The sequence below is a fragment of the Paramisgurnus dabryanus genome, chromosome 7, assembly GCF_030506205.2.
Source record: "Paramisgurnus dabryanus chromosome 7, PD_genome_1.1, whole genome shotgun sequence".
Classification (NCBI taxonomy): domain Eukaryota; kingdom Metazoa; phylum Chordata; class Actinopteri; order Cypriniformes; family Cobitidae; genus Paramisgurnus; species Paramisgurnus dabryanus.
In genome coordinates, this window is record NC_133343.1 from 17913780 (window position 1) to 17927841 (window position 14062).

The 14062-nt window shown below is 38.5% G+C and overlaps 1 protein-coding gene across 5 annotated transcripts in view; it reads left to right on the plus strand.

Moving 5' to 3' along the window:
* The window catches only part of scly (selenocysteine lyase), a 46758-nt gene that overhangs the window by 15334 nt on the left and 17362 nt on the right, over window positions 1-14062 (plus strand). The window lies entirely within an intron of this gene.

The following is a 14062-nucleotide window of genomic DNA, read 5'->3' on the forward strand; positions in this document are numbered from 1 at the left end:
GTGGTAGTCCTGCTCAATAATCGTCACGGTAAATTTCCTAGGATAAACTAATAAGTTATATTATATTAGTAGGAATAAGATAGTAAGAAAAAAAGATTTTAGGTGATGAACTCGACGGAGCTCCGATGCACGAGCTCCGATGCACGAAAAGTTAATAACTTTTATCCACACACAGTACACTCAAGCGGATCATTTGCCTACACAGCACTGTGTACTGCTTACTTTGCATATGAGGCATTTATAACACATCTTATTTGTGCATTAATGTATGTTATGTTAAATAAGTTGATATATTAAAAGCAATGTATGCAGTTTGTCCAAGAATAGAGACGAACTCACAGAGTCACACTGATCCATAAAATCCGGTCCCAATAATGACGTAGCTTTGCATGAATAAAACAACCATGAATTAATGCTTTGTGGAATTAAAAACGCTAAATTAAATTCATTTTTCTTTTATTTATGCTTATCATTAGCATTGTAAAATCACGTTCATATTGCTGTTCACTTAAGTTACCGGGGATGAAGGCTGAAGCTTTTAACAAGATTTACCCTAAGTTATATTATCATTTCCCAGATAAACATTATTTTGCTAAAATATCTAAATAAATGTCTTTGGATATAAATAAATTATTTATTACCTCCGCAAGCGGTCACAGTTTGATACAGTTAATGCGTGAGTAAATGCATAGATAAACAGCGCTGTCAACAGTCATTTCATAAGCTATAACAACAAAATATAAATTATTCTGACATCAAATAACGTTACCAGTTAAAGGGGACAGAGAATGAAAAACCATTTTTACCTTGTCTTTGTTGAATAATGGTAGTCTACCCGCATTCACAAACATACAAAAAGTGCTAGACATGATAAACATCTCAGTCTAGAAAGTCATAGAAATTCCTCTTTTAGAAATGTCAGCCAGAAAACGGCCCAATCTGAAAAACTGATGCTTATGACATCACAGGCATCTCACTGCCCCTCCACTTTAAAATAATTGGCTACATTTTTAGAGTGGCAGCAAAGTCAGCCTATCAGTAATGAGATTGCAAGTTAAGCCAGTAGGGGGAGCCAAATAGGTGCAAAACCACTTGTTTAAAATCCCCCACCCTAATAGAGCTATCTGAGAGAGGTTTTTAGGAAGCTTCTAAGGCTTTAGAGACCTAAACAAAAAATTTTTTGTCTACATGTCACATCACAGAACAAGGATAAATACTCCGTTCAATCATTTTATGTCACCTTTAAGAAATTGAATGATATATAAGCCGTTTTGTTTTTTACTTTCCTGAATGTATTATTCCAGTCAGTGATATTATTTGTAAAATCTCTTTGCTAACTATTGGTTGGATTGCTGAAGGCTACAGGCTGCTGGTCAAGACAAAGATATTATATCCCAAAAAAGGCACTTAATCCACCTGTTTTAGGCAAGGCAAGGCAAGGCAAGTTTATTTGTATAGCACATTTCATACACAGAGGTCATTCAAAGTGCTTTACACAGAAATGAGAAAACAATATATAAAAAAGAAAATGTAAAAATAAGATTTACATGATAAGATCACAATAAAGACAAAGATACATGAGAATTTAAAATAACAATTAAAGAAAATAAATGTGATTTTAATAAAACAGTTTAAAATGTTAAAAAGAATAAAACAGGAGTAAAAGTGACTTGAGTTAAAGGTGCAGTCAGTGTGAAGCAGCACAGTGCTCATTCAGTAAATGCAGAGTTAAACAGATGTGTTTTTAATCTAGATTTAAAAGTGTTTACTGTTGAAGCACATCTGATCTCTTCTGGAAGTTGATTCCAGCTAGAGGTGGCATAAAAGCTAAATGCTGATGCACCTTGTTTTGAGTGAACCCTTGGTATTTCTAACTGACCTGATCCTAATGATCTGAGTAATCTGTTAGGTTTATATTCAGTTAGCATATCTGTCATGTATTTGGGTCCTAAGCCATGAAGTGATTTATAAACGAGTAACAATACTTTAAAGTCTATTCTAAATGTAACAGGAAGCCAGTGTAAGGACCTGAGGACTGGAGTGATGTGCTCAGATTTTTTGGTTCTGGTCAGAATTCTGGCAGCAGAGTTCTGTATGAGCTGCAGCTGTCTAATGGTCTTTTTGGGGATCCCAGTAAGGAGTCCATTGCAGTAATCCACCCTGCTGGTGATGAAAGCATGAACAAGTTTCTCTAAGTCCTGTCTTGAGACAAAACATCTAATTCTGGCAATATTTCTGAGATTGTAGTAAGCTGATTTGCTTATCGCTTTCACGTGACTACTGAAATTATGGTCAGACTCTAAAATTACACCAAGATTTCTGACTTTATTTTGTGTCTTTAGACCCCTAGAGTCAAGGTATGTGTTAACTTTGAGAGTTTCATCTTTATTTCCAAATACAATGACTTCGGTTTTGTCTTTGTTTAACTGGAGGAAGTTTTGACGCATCCAACAGTTAATTTCATCAATGCATTTACATAGAGAGTCAATGGGGCTGTAGTCATTGGGTGACAGGGCTAAGTATATCTGGGTGTCATCTGCATAGCTGTGGTAAGCAATTTGGTTCTTTTTCATTATTTGACCAAGTGGGAGCATATACAAATTAAACAGAAGCGGTGCAAGAATTGAACCCTGTGGGACTCCACATGTCATGGATGTCCACTCAGATTTATGGTTACCTATGTTCACATAGTAACCTCTTCCTTGTAGGTATGTTTTAAACCATTTGAGAACCATCCCAGAGAGCCCTACCCAGTTTTCCAGTCTATGTAAGAGTATGGTGTGATCTACTGTGTCAAAGGCAGCACTAAGATCTAGTAGCACCAGCACTGATATTTTACCTGAATCAGAGTTTAAGCGAATGTCATTTATTATCTTTATGAGCACTGTCTCTGTGCTGTGATGCTGACGGAAACCAGATTGAAAGTTGTCCAGATAGCCATTTGAGTTTAAGAATTTGTTCAGCTGAATGAAAACAACCTTTTCAACGATCTTGCTTATAAACGGAAGATTTGAGATAGGTCTGTAGTTGCTAAGTATGGTTTTGTCTAGGTTACTCTTTTTTAGGAGAGGCTTAACAACTACTGTTTTTAATGACTCTGGAAAAGTGCCTGTGATCAGAGAGGTGTTTACTATTTTTAAGAGGTCAGTTTCTAAGCAGTTAAGCACCTTTTTGAGAAAAGATGTGGGGAGAGTGTCAAGGCTGCAAGTAGGGGTGTGCCGGTTTCAGAATTGGTGATGATGGGGGAATTTTCATTTCGGTGCATCCCTAGTGTTTGGAATTGTCCATGTATTGGGAATATAGTTTCTACATTATTCATTAAATTAATATTATTCTTCACTCTTTCAGACCCCTCTATTTATTACTTTGTATGCAAAGAGGGAGTGATTGTGGTGATGATTATTATTATTATAAGGGTTTGTTCAGTTCAGTAGTGCTGTAGTAATTATGTCAAAATCAGAAGTATAACAGTAAATAAAAATCGGTTCAGCATATCGGTTATCGGGCACATAAGCATCCAAATATTTGTTATCGGTTTAAAAAAATAAATACACAAAAAAGATGCTCACTCACATTATAGGCTATATAGCGTTATATTATAACCACATTATAATTTATAGCAGCGTTTTCCGGGCTTCAGTTCTGGATAGCATGATGTAGGTATGTGACAAAAATTTTAAACATGGTTAAATGCTAAAACTAGTTGTTCAGATAGAAAGAGCTTGAAAAAACTTTTGAAGTCTATGGGTTCAAGAATAACAAAATACTGGCCATTTGAAACTCGAAAATTATCACCTTATTTTGTCCCATTGTTTTCCATTTTGCGGGTGGTAAAACTCCCGTGCGCGTCATGATCCTGACAGCCGCAATAGCGGAGATAGTCGCGTATTTACATGATGCAGCTCTAAACTTCAGACAAAAACACAGCTCAATCATTACATAAGCAGAAAGATCAATCCATACGGTTTAAAATCATTTGTTTACTTACTGCTGCACTTTTGTGCTTTGCTTCAGGTGTCTGGTATAGTGTAGTGTTTCAGTTTTAAAGCGTTATTGTTTCTTATTTATGTTGAGAAGCCTAAAGATACAAACCAGCCGATTTCAAACGTGCACAGAAACTCTGGGATCTGATTGGTTGGGTTCTATCGCTAGCTGTGATTTCATTGGGTGATGTTACCACACAGTTTGCACGTTGCCATGCATTGAAAACCCGTGAGAAAACCCGGGAACAGCGGATAGTGTTGAATATGCGATAGGCCCGCCTGACTGTCAATCAAAATCTTCCAGTCGGGCGGGCCCCTGATTGGTCGGGGCCCGTAAGCACCGCTTACCCTACTTACTGATAGTTATGTCCCTGGTCCTCCGCCATAAACTGTAGGGGATTTGCAGTTAAGACCCGTTGATCAGTGATGTTTAATGAAGACTAGAAATCAGAAGTGAAATTAATAGAAGAAATTTTACTGAAGACAATTTTTTGCAGTTTCAGAAGTCAGACGCAGCACTCAGCAAGGAGTTCGTAAGCCACTCTGCCCATACATTACAATACAGAGATATTTGTACTCTAACAGAGATAATAAAACTATGTCATTATGTCAAATGTCATGATTCTGATTGGTTAAGCTATTGATAAATGTAGAGAACTTCCACACATGGACATCCAGTCCTGAGCACAGTTTGAGTCATTAATATATCTACTTCCTGCTTCGCTACTGTTCGGACGCTTTTACTTGCGCTCTGTGCTTTGCGCTTTTGCTTTTTCGCTTTTATCTTTTGATTCAACTACCAGCAGTTCAGCACAGTGCTCAAACTAAACAATTGGGCACTCACACTAAAACTACAAATTCCTGGAACTATATTGATATTTGGAACATTCAACAACTTGGGGAATTTGTCAAAGCGGTCTACCAATCTGCTATTGCCGGCAGTTGACAATCCTAAAACAGGACAACACAGCTGCCCACACTCAAACAGAAGAAAAGAAGAAAGAATGCCTTCTTCTGGATCTAAATCCACCTGCTGCTCAAATTGCCACAGACTTTTACAAAAGATTGCAGTTCTCGAAACAAAGTTACTTGTGGCGCTGCCGACCCTGCCAGAACATACAGCGGAGCTTCATCGTGGTCCTTCTCAACATAAAGCTGGTGAGTCCTGTGAACCTAATGCTTTTAAACAGGTCATAGTGAGCTCAGAGAAACCTAAAGAAATTGAGGACACAAACCGATGGCATAAACAGGGTGCGAGACCCAAAAGTGCTCAAGACATTAGACTGTCACGAGTGTCACAAATTGCTGCATTAGCATCATCTACCCCAGATATGGGTACAACTCGAGTAGCCAATATTGGTATTCTACCACCCCCTGTACGGCTTGAAAATAGATTTGAAGCACTAATGAGTTTGGGTGAAGAATCCCCAAATGTTAATGGACACAGATCACGTCAGCCAGTAGCTTACAGAGCTAACAGACGCTCAACATCATATAGGCAGCGGTGCTCCGCTCAGACAGCAGCCGAGCCAAACACGCTGATAGTGGGTGACAATATTATCAGAAACTTTGAAAGCAAGGCTACCCGTACATACTGTTTTCCTCGGGCAACGGTTTCTGATGTTAACAAGGAACTTTGCAACATTCTGATGAAACATAAGTCTGTCAGTCGGATTGTCATACATGTGGGAAAGAATGATATTCGGAAAGAGCAGTCTGAGCTCCTTAAGGGGGATTTCAATGAACTTTTTGAAACACTTGCAAAACTGAAAGTTCAATTTTTCATCAGTGGACCTCTTCCAGCCCGAGGAACAAATATGTTTTCTCGTCTACTAAGCTTAAATTCATGGCTGCAAAAAACCTGCACCATGAGAGGACTGAATTACATTGACAACTTCAATATCTTCTGGAGTCAAAGACAACTTTTTAACACAGATGGTATCCACCCAAACAAACTAGGTGCTAGGTTGCTTAAAGACAATATATTTTTCTCCATGCATCATCCATCAGCTGAGTGTGTCAGTCCACTACTGAACAGCGGAAATGACCACAGGATTTTACACCAGCACCTGGATGGACATTCAGATGACAAGGATAAAACTCTGCAGTCACAACTACTGTTCACAGACACAGCTCAGGCTGAGCCCTGCCTACAGACCTCGCTACAGCTGGATTGTGAATCAACACCCAAGGACGTTTCTGTTGATAATGACCAGAGGAATGATAACACTCCCTCCCAGCCTTCAGGAACACCAGAATCACAGCTGATGTCGTCACACTCTCTCTCCCTCTCTCCAACATCACCACTTCTGGGCTTTTCAGAGAAAATGGAGAAACTGGTATCTGCTGGAACAAAGCTCTCCCACTCTATTGCTGCGAGTCCCCAAATATCAACCAAGAAACAGCGGGCTCCTCAACCACCAAAGCCTTCGGGCCCAGCCCGCCCTCCCCCTCCATCTCAGAGAGCACTCCGACCTCTGCCTCAACGTCAGGGATCACACCAGCCCTCATCTGCAAACAGCACTGGTAACTGATGTGTGTTGGGTTCCCGCTACGTCAGCAGTAACAATCATAAATATTTTAAGAACAAGCGGGCGCCCGATGTCCCTTTAGCTTTCCCTATCTCTGTCCTGACATGTGATAGAAAGATGAAGGCCGTCTCCAGCCGCACAGCAATTCTATCTAATCTACTGCCTATTATACGTCATTCTGAGATTGATACAGTTCCAAAACCAGTTACTGTTAAGTTAGCACTTCTGAACATCCGTTCACTAAAGGACAAATCCTTTTTAGTTAATGATCTTATCACCACTAACAACCTGGACTTTATGTTTCTAAATGAAACTTGGTTAGATGACAGCTGCAGTGCTACAGTCCTCAATGAATCAGCCCCACCCAACTTTACCTTTATAAGTGTATGTAGAGCTGTTAGAAGGGGTGGAGGAATAGCTGCTTTATTCAAAGATGCCTTTCAATGCAAGCAAGTGTTACTTGGTGATTACCAGTCTTTTGAATATTTGTGTATTGCTCTAAAAGGTACACCACGCATTCTGTTTACAATTATTTATAGACCTCCCAAATACACCTCAGCATTTGTTGATGAATTCACAGAACTTTTGTCAACAATTTCCTCTGAATTTGATTATTTTGTTATTGCTGGAGATTTCAATATTCATATAGACAATTCAGAAAACAATACTGCGATTGAACTGTTAAATGTTTTAAACACTTTTGATCTGACCCAGCACGTGCAAGGTCCTACACACAATCGGGGACACACTCTTGATCTGCTCATTAGCAAGGGTCTAAACATTTCATCCACTGTAATCAAGGATGAAGCGCTATCTGACCATTTCTGTGTTTACTTTGATTTATTGATCTGTCCTGCCACTGATGCTAGATCTGTCTATATCAAAAAAAGGTTCATAAATGAGAACACCAGTGAGGTATTTATGAATGCTATGTCAATGTTGCCAAACATATCCGCAGACTCTGTTGATGTTCTCCTTGAAAACTTTAACATAAAAGTTAAAGATGCTATTGATGATATAGCTCCAGTAAAGGTCAGGGTGATCACTGGCAGACGTAAAGCACCCTGGAGAAACACAACAGCAGTACAGCACATGAAAAGAACATGCAGAAAAGCTGAACGTATGTGGCGGAAAACAAAACTTGAAGTACATTATAGCATCTATAAGGACAGTCTTCGTGCTTTCAATGTAGAACTAGGCACAGCTAGACAGACCTTCTTCTCCAATATTATAAATAACAACATTAACCACACTCGCACTCTTTTTGCTACTGTAGAGAGACTAACTAACCCCCCAAATCAAGTTCCTAGTGAAATGCTCTCTGACAACAAATGCAATGAGTTTGCTAAGTTTTTCTCTGAGAAGATCAGTAATATCAGAATGGCAATCAATACGACCTCAAATTGTACTGTGGTCAGTCAGATATCATTGCAACAACCTCAGGAATTAGCCATTCTCTCAGAATTTGACATAATTGATATAAAAACCTTGGAAGAAACAGTACAACACCTTAAAGCATCAACTTGCAGCCTTGACACTATCCCCACATCTTTTCTCAAAAAGGTGCTTAACTGCTTAGAAACTGACCTCTTAAAAATAGTAAACACCTCTCTGATCACAGGCACTTTTCCAGAGTCATTAAAAACAGCAGTTGTTAAGCCTCTTCTAAAAAAGAGTAACCTAGACAAAACCATACTTAGCAACTACAGACCAATCTCAAATCTTCCGTTTATAAGCAAGATCGTTGAAAAGGTTGTTTTCAATCAGCTGAACAAATTCTTAAACTCAAATGGCTATCTGGACAACTTTCAATCTGGTTTCCGTCAGCATCACAGCACAGAGACAATGCTCATAAAGATAATAAATGATATTCGCTTAAACTCTGATTCAGGTAAAATATCAGTGCTGGTGCTACTAGATCTTAGTGCTGCCTTTGACACAGTAGATCACACCATACTCTTACATAGACTGGAAAACTGGGTAGGGCTCTCTGGGATGGTTCTCAAATGGTTTAAAACATACCTACAAGGAAGAGGTTACTATGTGAACATAGGTAACCATAAATCTGAGTGGACATCCATGACATGTGGAGTCCCACAGGGTTCAATTCTTGCACCGCTTCTGTTTAATTTGTATATGCTCCCACTTGGTCAAATAATGAAAAAGAACCAAATTGCTTACCACAGCTATGCAGATGACACCCAGATATACTTAGCCCTGTCACCCAATGACTACAGCCCCATTGACTCTCTATGTAAATGCATTGATGAAATTAACTGTTGGATGCGTCAAAACTTCCTCCAGTTAAACAAAGACAAAACCGAAGTCATTGTATTTGGAAATAAAGATGAAACTCTCAAAGTTAACACATACCTTGACTCTAGGGGTCTAAAGACACAAAATAAAGTCAGAAATCTTGGTGTAATTTTAGAGTCTGACCTTAATTTCAGTAGTCATGTGAAAGCGATAAGCAAATCAGCTTACTACCATCTCAGAAATATTGCCAGAATTAGATGTTTTGTCTCAAGACAGGACTTAGAGAAACTTGTTCATGCTTTCATCACCAGCAGGGTGGATTACTGCAATGGACTCCTTACTGGGATCCCCAAAAAGACCATTAGACAGCTGCAGCTCATACAGAACGCTGCTGCCAGAATTCTGACCAGAACCAAAAAATCTGAGCACATCACTCCAGTCCTCAGGTCCTTACACTGGCTTCCTGTTACATTTAGAATAGACTTTAAAGTATTGTTACTCGTTTATAAATCACTTCATGGCTTAGGACCCAAATACATGACAGATATGCTAACTGAATATAAACCTAACAGATTACTCAGATCATTAGGATCCGGTCAGTTAGAAATACCAAGGGTTCACTCAAAACAAGGTGCGTCAGCATTTAGCTTTTATGCCACCTCTAGCTGGAATCAGCTTCCAGAAGAGATCAGATGTGCTTCAACAGTAAACACTTTTAAATCTAGATTAAAAACACATCTGTTTAACTCTGCATTTACTGAATGAGCACTGTGCTGCTTCACACTGACTGCACCTTTAACTCAAGTCACTTTTACTCCTGTTTTATTCTTTTTAACATTTTAAACTGTTTTATTAAAATCACATTTATTTTCTTTAATTGTTATTTTAAATTCTCATGTATCTTTGTCTTTATTGTGATCTTATCGTGTAAATCTTATTTTTACATTTTCTTTTTCTTTTTTATATATTGTTTTCTCATTTCTGTGTAAAGCACTTTGAATGACCTCTGTGTATGAAATGTGCTATACAAATAAACTTGCCTTGCCTTGCCTAATATATGACAGCAAGCAGTCCGAGTTTAGGCACAGAATGACCTGTGAAGGCCACAGGTCATACCATCTTTAGTCCAACCTTCCTCAGAGCACTGGTTGTTTGAGAAGTGTAATAAAAACATTATTATAAGAAGTGCTTTCTCACAGAAAGCACAGATATATATTCATGTGGCAGGAAGTAATTGTTTTACTTGTGATTTTAACATTGAGAAACTTACAACCCCAAAACAGAAAAAGTTGGGACACTGTAGAAATTGTGAGTAAAAAAGGAATGGAATAATTTACAAATCTCATAAACTTATATTTTATTCACAGTAGAATATAGATAACATATCAAATGTTGAAAGTAAGATATTTTGAAATGTCATGCCAAATATTGGCTCATTTTGGATTTCATGAGAGCTACACATTCCAAAAAAAGTTGGGACAGGTAGCAATAAGAGGCCAGAAAAGTTAAATGTACATACAAGAAACAACTGGAGGAGGACCAATGTTTAGGAATAGGAATGTTGTCCTATTCTTGTCTAATACAGACTTCTAGTTGCTCAACTGTCTTAGGTCTTCTTTGTCGCATCTTCCTCTTTATGATGCACCAAATCTTTTCTATGGGTGAAAGATCTGGACTAGCAGGCGGGCCATTTCAGTACTCAGATCCTTCTTCTATGCAGTCTTGATGTTGTAATTGATGCAGTATGTGATCTGGCATTGTCATGTTGGAAAATGCAAGGTCTTCCCTGAAAGAGACGACGTCTGAATGGGATCATATTAGGGATGTGACGAGATCTCGTGCGACGAGATCTCGCGAGATTAAATGTGTATCGCGAGATTAAGTGTGTCTCGCGAGATTTCTTGTGTAGGTGAAATTCTGGCCGTTTCTCAAAAAAAAGGCTGCATCCTTCGGAGGTCGCATTTTTAAACTGCATTTACTTCATAAAGACTGTCTTTTTAGAGACTAACAATTATAAAATTTACTAATAATTTAGTTAATCGCAAATTGTTGTAATATGCTCACGACTTGCGAATGTAATGCTCAGTTAATGATCTGAAATAAACCTTAATGACGTATGCAGCCTGCATATGCGACCTCCGGAGGAGGCAGTTGCAGGCGCCTTTTTTAAATGATATTCTATGGGCATGGAGCGTTTGCGCGCTGTTTATGCGCGCTGAGCGCCTTGCGGTTTTTGCCGGCGGCCGCAGCACGCGCCTTTGAAGGAACGCTGAGAGCGGAGAAGCGCCCGACGTCATTCGCGTCTTTCCATTGTCCACTCGAATGAGGGGAGATGCGGGCCTTACGTTGTGGTGAGGGAAGTTTACAGTTGCTTTGAAGAACCGGACTCCACTCGCTCACTCTCTCCTGCGTGTTTGTGCACCTCTCACCCTCAAACAAGGTCAGATCAAGCATCCTCTTTTTAAAGTTTCTGCTAATATGACAGTCAACAGCAAAAGAGCGCACGCTTCAATACTTGATTGACAAGACAGCTGACTAGGTGGTTGCCTAGCAATATTAAAAGCCGCGTCGACACGCACTGCTCTTTTTTTTAAAAAGGCAGTGCGTCGCGCCTTGCGTTTCCAAGCGTTTAAAGCGTGGTTGGTATAATTAGCCTCTTACAGTGCATGCATTATATTCTGTCTTTTACTGCATTTGCTTTTTTGTTTGGGTTTCCAATAATGTTCGTTTGGGAGCTCGTATGAAGTCTGAGACGTGTTGTGTTTGTCTGTAGATCAGTGTCAGATGTGAAGTCTCAGCAGATTAAACCATCACAGAGTTTACATGATTTAATGTCTGCATGTTCATTTCTATTGTAAAGAAATGGACGTATATTAAATATTCAAATGGATTTAAACATTGTTTGGCTAAAAAATAAGCGTTTTTTTTCCGTCTAAAGTGAAAGTGAAAGTGAAGATAGCATCCGAGACAAGTCTACTATCGCCCCCTGCAGGCATTTGTTATAATATATACATAATGCTATTTATTTATAGACCACAAATGTAATGTGTTTGTTAATGTAATGTTGTTTAATGTAACTTGGTTTTAATACTTTATTTGAACCAATTATTATTGCATCTTCGTTATTATGTAATTTTAAAGGCTACTGCTCACTTGGGTCTATTTTTATTACCCAAAAATAACAAATTACTTCATTATCAGTTAGTAAAATAATTGTTAGGGGCAGTCCTTGATTAGTTAAAACATTTAAAAATAACATGATTTCAGTTTCTTATTCATTTATTTTATCATCGAGGGTTTCTTAAAAAGTGTAAAAATATCGTCTCGTCTCGTTCTCGTGAACCCAATCTCGTGTCTCGTCTCGTCTCGTGGATTAAGTGTCTCGTCACACCCCTAGATCATATGTATCTAGAATTTGGATAAACCTTTCAGCATTGATGGTGCCTTTCCAGATGTGTAAGCTGCCCATGCCACACACGCTCATGCAACCCCAAACCATCAGAGATGCAGGCTTCTGAAAAGAGCGCTAATAACAACTTGGGTTGTCATTGTCCTCTTTAGTCTGGATGAAATGGCATCCCAGTTTTTCAAAAAGAACTTCAAATTTGGATTCGTTGGACCACAGAACAGTTTTCCACTTTGCCAAAGTCCATTTTAAATGAGCCTTGCCAAGGGAAAACGCCCGTGCTTCTGGATCATGTTTAGATATGGCTTCTTTTTTGACCTATAGAGTTTTAGCTGGCAACAGCGAATGACACGGTGGATTGTGTTCACTGACAATGTTTTCTGGAAGTATTCCAGAGCCCATGTTGTGATTTCCATTACAGTAGCATTCCTGTATGTGATGCAGTGCCGTCTAAGAGCCCGAAGATCACGGGCATCAAGTATGGTTTTCCGGTCCTGCCCCTTACGCACAGAGATTGTTCCCGATTCTCTGAATCTTTGAATGGTATTATGCACTGTAGATGATGATAACTTCAATCTCATTGCAATTTTTCTCTTAGAAACTCAGAAAACTATTTTTCGCTGCAGCATTGGGGGGATTGGTGATTCTCTGCCCATCTTGACCTCTTAGAGACACTGCCACTCTGAGAGGCTCTTTTTATACCCAATCATGTTGCCAATTGACCTAATAAGTTGCAAATTGGTCTTTCAACTGTTCCTTATATGTACATTTACATTTTCTGGCCTCTTATTGCTACCTGTCCCAACTTTTTTTGGAATGTGTAGCTCTCATGAAATCCAAAATGAGCCAATATTTGGCATGAGATTTCAAAATATCTTACTTTCAACATTTGATATGTTATCTATATTCTACTGTGAATAAAATATAAGTTTATGAGATTTGTAAATTATTCCATTCCTTTTTTACTTACAATTTCTACAGTGTCCCAACTTTTTCTGTTTTGGGGTTGTATTTCTTAAGAATGAAGAATTTACTGAAATTACTTCAATATCTGGGATGATAAATATTGATTAGTATCTGATTAATAAGTATTCAAAATAATTTATAAAGATATTATGAAGAGGAGGCAGATTTGATGCAGAAGTAAACTAGCTAATAGGCCAACTGTATAGTATTGTATATAAGGGTTTAATATCGGCATCGGCCAATAGTGGCCCCAAAAAATCTAATATGTGCATCCCTAATGTACATACATGTTGCACACATAATACTGTAGCCCAGTTTGTGCTGAACACAGTGTTATGAGAATTTTGCCATAGTTATGTTTTCAACTTTTGTTTTATCAGTCCATAAAATATTTTCCCAGTAGCACTGGGGTTTGCCAAGGGGCTGTTTTGTAAACTTCAGACTCACAGCAAAGTTTTTCGGGAGAGCATCGGCTTCCTCCATAGTGTGTTTTGCCATAGACATTAGACACCATGTCTGTTCAAAGACTTATGTATGGTATTCTCATAAACAGAGATGGGTGCCAGTTCCAATATGCCTTCAAGCCTTTTGTGCGTTCTGCCTTAATTGTCATCTTCACTGTCCGGCCACTTTTAGGAAGGCTAGCTACAGTATAAAACTGTCTCCATTTATAGACAACTTGTCTAACCATAGACTGAAAGATGTCTAAACATTTTGAGATTGTTTTGTATCCTTTTTTTAGCTTTATGGAGTCCAACAACTTTGGATCGGATATCTTCAGAGAGGCATGGTTCATAAGAGCTGATACTTTTCACGGACAGCAATCTTAAAATGTTTGAGTGCATTTTAATCAGTCAAAGTAGCACTAAACCACATCTTTTAAACTAATTTTATTAATTGGACTCCAGTTTGCAGCTTCT